The 5,693-nt window shown below is 36.3% G+C and overlaps 1 pseudogene; it reads left to right on the forward strand.

The window, feature by feature from the left end:
• The first annotated feature begins 1,228 nt into the window (after positions 1-1,228).
• LOC141523260 (U2 spliceosomal RNA) lies at positions 1,229-1,325 on the forward strand (annotated as a pseudogene).
• Positions 1,326-5,693: the final 4,368 nt, after the last annotated feature.

Genomic DNA, 5,693 nt, shown 5'->3' on the forward strand with positions numbered 1-5,693 from the left:
ATCCCATATCTCTGCTACCTCCCTCCCCTTAAATGACTCTTCCCTAGTCATTCATTAAAATCTGAAAGGATAGTCTTCTACACATGATCCTTACTCCCTCTCCCTCTTACATTTCCTACTCAAGGCAATACATTTATGGATTAGACTAGATCAGAGATTCTTAAACTAGGGAATGTGAAATTCTTAAAAAAATTCAATAGAAATGAATTCCTTTGTAATCCTATGCATTTTATTTTATGCTTTGAAACTATTATCTGCAAAAAGGGTTGATAGGCTTCACCAGATTGCCAAAGGGATCCAGGATACAAAAATCAATTTAAAACTGATGTAAATGACTGAAGTCCCTTCCAATTCCAAATTTTTTTGATTCTGTACAATCCATGTCTTTTATCGTTAGTCTTCCCCAAGAGTTAGGACATTTCATCTTCTTAGGAAAAAAGCTCAGCTCTCTGACTTGAAGAAGGTAGATACTGCAAAAAAAAAATGTGTGTTAAGGTAGATAAGGGATATGAAATTGTATTGATTGCTTTAGTGGTTTACATGTTTTCCTTTGTTTTTTTGACAATTGCTGCAATTTAGAATCTTTACTGATAATTAGTGAATTTTAAGCAAAGATATACCTAGGTCACAGGGATCTGATTAATTTCCCAATGTGATACAGTGATAAATAGTTAAAAGATATGTGTGGCTTCACAAAATAAAACCTTTCTTTGCTGGTTCTTCTTATTAAAGCCCTAACTCTAACACTTTCCATTGGACAAAGTCAATGTGTCTCTAAAATGCCAATGAACCAGGAGGATATACTTTTCCACCTATGGTTTGGTTGTTGGGGAGGTGCCTGAAGTCAGATTTGAACGCTGGTTTTTCTGACTCCAGGCCCAGCATTCTATCCACTGTACCACCTAACTACCTGGAGTCAGGAAGACGAGTTTAATTTACTAATTGTGTTACCTTGGGTAAGTCACTTTACTCCAGGTCACCTCAGTTTCCTCATCTGTAAAGTGGGGATAACAATACCATCTACCTTCCAGGATTGTTGTTAGGACCAAATGAGATAATTCTAAATCACTTAGCACATTATAAATGCTACATAAATAGTAACCATAATAATAACAATATTATTATTATTATTATTGTTATTATTATTATTCCTAAATCTGTAATTGTCAGGTAGTCAAGTGATGACCATGTGTGGGGAGATCTTTCTTTTGCTATAGTGAGAATACCAATTGCTTCTTGGCCTTTTGGCTAAGATCAAGTGTAGTATAGTGAGAATACCTTATTCAATTCTATATATACTATATATTGTTGAAATATCAGTTCTTGTTATACTGTTGCTTTTCCAGGAAATAGTTAATAAAGAAATAATAATAATAAATTTTATAGTTATAATAATTAAGCATTATCTGATAGGCATCAGGGTGTAGGAGACAGAGTTGGCTCAGAACAAGAAAGATCTGGATTCCAGGCTTACCTCTATGTGACCTTGGGTTAGTTGCTTAACTTTTCAGTGTTCCCTATAAACAATAAACTAAGAAGAAAGGAATGACTTGCTTTGGTATTGGGATTTGCTTCATTTGAAAGTTCATTAGGGCGGCTAGGTGGCATAGTGGATAAAGCACCGGCCCTGGAGTCAGGAGTACCTGGGTTCAAATCCTGCCTCAAGACACTTAATAATTACCTAGCTGTGTGGCCTTGGTCAAGCCACTTAACCCCGTTTGCCTTACAAAAAACTAAAAAAAAAAAAACAAAGTTCATAACATGAAGAAAATCACAATTTCAATTACTATTCCTTAAAATTAATTTAAGAAGGGTTTTCATCCTGTGATATCTCCTATTCATGGTTTAACTCCTAGAGGAAACTCTTAACAGTTGACTCCTCCTCTTCCTCTTTTCTCACTATGTTCTAAATCCCCAGCAATTTGCTTTCTGACCTCAACATTCATCTGTACCTGAACTCTCCAAAACTATCATTGATCGCCTATATTACCAGATTCAATGATTTTTTTTCTTAATCTTCATCCTCCTTGACCTTTTCACAGTATTTACCAATGTTACTTTTTTTCTTAGAGATTATCTTTTCTATGATTTTGTGACATAGTTATCTCTAGTAAGTCTTCTCTGTGTCTGAGTTCTCTTTGTTGATCTTCATCTATGTCCCATGCATTGACATTGACCATGGCTGTCCTCCAAGCTCTGTCTTGGACTGCATTCTATTTTTGCTCTATACTACCTCACTTGGTGATTTCATCACTGGTTCAAATATTGTCTTTATGCAGATGACTCCAGGACCTCTATATCAACCCCTAATCTCTCCATTGTACTTACAGTCAGATGTCTCAAGCTAGATATCCTCTAGGTGCCTCAAATTCAACATATCCAAAATGAGTTAGGAAACTGAGGATAGGATAAACATGCCTTGTTGATCAAATAGCTGGTAAGTGATGGTGCAATTTGAATTCAGATCTCTCTAACTCTAGCACTTTACCTTAATGTACAGTATATTTAAAAGGACATCAAAAAAGGAAAAAGAAAATCAAAAGTGAATCATTCAGATCAATAAATTTAAATTTTAAATAAATTTTAAAACTGTTAAAGAAAGTTATATAAAAAGAAAAAATCACAAGGAGAAAGGGACAGAAGAAATATAAAAGAAAAGGAAAGGAGAAGGTGGGAAAAGAAAACAAAGTTTATAAAAGAAACGAATTCTGTAAAACTTAAAGCAACAAATGGAATTGGCAATTGAAAACTGAAAGAGATCTTGGAGTTTATGTAATCCCTCATTTTACAAATGAGAAAACAGGGAGGCTGGGGCTGGGGGGGGGGGGGGGGGCTCTGACCATTATCATTCTCCTATTCAGTAGATGCCAGTGGCTCCCTATTACCTCTAGGATCATATATAAAGTCTTCTTTTATCTTTGAAAGCCCTTCATAAACTGATCCCTTGCAAGGTGTACACTCTTCTTAAACTTTAATTCTCCCCATATACTCTATATAATTCATTAACATTGACCTCTTTGCTATTTATAACACGACACTCCACATTCAGACATTTTTATTAGCAGACCCCTATACCTGGAATATTTTCCCTCCTCATTTCTGCGTTCTCACCTTCTACAAAAAAGTTCTTCTCTAAATCATTTTAATACTAGTGTCTTCCCTCTAAGATTATTTGTACTTTATCCTATTTTTATATCTTAGTACTATAGATTTTCCTATTTGCCCTCTAATGAAATGTGAGCTTCTTGAAGGCAGGGGCTATGTTTTTGCCCTTCTTTATATCCCCAATGTATAACACAGTACCTAGCTCACAGTAGGTTTGGTGACTTGATGTGTCCGAGATGGCACCAGTAATGATGTTAGTGCCAGGAATTCAGCCTAGTTTCTCTGACACCAAAAATCAATCTTCCTCTAAAAGTTAGTCACCATTATTACATTGCTGCTTCTACAATAATTATTTCTACTGTCTTTTATTGTTGTTGTTTGATCCTTTTTGTCATATCTTTATGATAATGTTTAGGGTTTTCTTGGCAAAAATACTGGAGAGGTTTGCCATTTACTTCCCCATTCCTCACTTTACAGATGAGGAAACTGAGGCAAACAGTGTTAAGTGGCTTGTGCAGCTAGCAAGTATTTGAAGCCAAATTTAAACTCAGATCTTCCTAATGCCAGACCCAGTATTCTATCCACTGCTCCACCTACCTGCTCCCACTACTACTGCTACTACTCCTGGTACTCAGTATTTTATCCTGCCTGACTCACTGAAGGAGAATTGGCTACAGAACACTGGGAGTACAAAAAAGAGGGGGAAAAAAGCATTTTAAATCCATCTCAATTCTCTAGGATTGTACCTGCAATCAATCTCCTTTTTATCCTTTCTATTTTCTCTTTCCTTCAAAGAACAGATAGGGGCCTGCTCAAAAGCTCATTAATATGCATAAAGTATAGCAAAATTAGTTGCCACAGGTAACCCTTCTATGGATGTGTAAACTAAACTAATGTGCAAATATGTGAAGCCCAGAAAGTAGGGTGGTATAAGTAAGTACCCAGTTTCATAAAAGAAAATATTTGAATAATATGCAAATGCATTTGGATGTTATTAACAGGATGTCAAGGTTTGACAGTCCATGTTATTGTGGAAATAAATGAGTTTTGACACAAATAACTTAGAAATGCATTGATTTTTAAACAAATGTTGTAATGAGATGTTATGTATTGTGTTGCAGATTTATAAAGATTTTGATGACTATTAGGAGAAAAAACATAACAGTGGATCATTTATTAATGTATTCATTAATCTGTTCCAAGGTGTAACAATAATTATCTCCTCCCCAAAAAATACACACTCTTCCTCTTGCATATTTAATCTCGCCTGGCAACACTTGTTTCAGACAATGTGGGGAACTGTCAGTGCTGTATTAGGAGGACAGGAATAAAGAGTGTTCAAGTCACCAGCAACATCAAAGACCCTGCATCTTACAATTCCTGACAAATATCCAGGGAACATTTTCTATAGTGCTTCCTTTCTATCTCTAAGCAATCTGGTTAATGAAATTCTTCTGTCCCTTTTTGTTCAAGGAAACTAGTTAACAGGCTGTCTGTCGCCAATGTTGAGGTCAGCCTTTCCTAATGCTGGTCAGTGAGCTTATGACTTTCCATCGTGTGGGCATGTGCCCCTGAGAGGCAAAGGAAGAGAGGCATCCTGAAAACACTTAGTGCCTAAGGAAAAACATCTGTTGGAGTGGCTCCTTGGCCAAGTTCACTGACAGGGGAATGTGCGGTTGATCCATTCAGCAGAAATTGCCAGATGTCCTACTTTCCAACCCAATCTGAACTGTTAAGGGAAGGGATTGACATGTAGTCCCAGGAGAAGAAGCAATGACCTGCCATAGTTGATAAACTGACCTGACGGTCCAGGATGCACAGTCAGCCATATTGCTCAAGGGTTTTGAAATCTCTCTGCTTTAATGGAAATCCAAGAAGTTCAAAGGCAATGTATTATATGGAGTAGATAAAATGATTTACTTGGAGTCAAGAGGTCAGTATTCAAATCCTGGTTACAGCACTTGCCGTTGGCATGACCTTGTAACCTCTTGTAACCTTGTAACAGATGAGGGTTTCCTCATCTGTAAACTGAAGATAATAACAGGTATACATTCTACCTCATGAAGCTATCGTGAAAGTACTCCATAAAAGAAGTGTTACACAGTGCTAGGCTTGTAGTCAGGAAAATCTAGATGAGATAAATTTCATTTGAGTCACAGCTTCTCTGAACCTCCATTTCCTTATTTATTAATGATCATTATAATGCATGTAGTACACACCCACTAAGGTTGTACTTTTTTTTGCTTTTTTGTTAATATATATGTTTAATTGTTCTTCTAACCTTTGGGGGGAGCAGGGAGAGGTCTAAGTTGGAACTGGGCCCCCCCCAATGAGATTTTGGGACATATTTATAGAAAAGATACAAAGGACCATAGAAGAATTAGTAACAGTCAATGAAGTTATTTCCTCGATTTTAAATAGTCCTTTTTTTGATTGTCTTTTACCTATGCAATAGTTACTTACCCTTCTTACCTTAACCTCTGTTAAACCCTTTCTTGAAAAAAAAATTAAGCAAAACAGATGCAACTTCCACATCTGATACTGCCTACCACATTCCACATCCATCTTATCCATCTTTCTTTTAACAG

Source organism: Macrotis lagotis, chromosome 4 (assembly GCF_037893015.1).
Source record: "Macrotis lagotis isolate mMagLag1 chromosome 4, bilby.v1.9.chrom.fasta, whole genome shotgun sequence".
NCBI classification, from domain to species: Eukaryota; Metazoa; Chordata; class Mammalia; order Peramelemorphia; family Peramelidae; genus Macrotis; species Macrotis lagotis.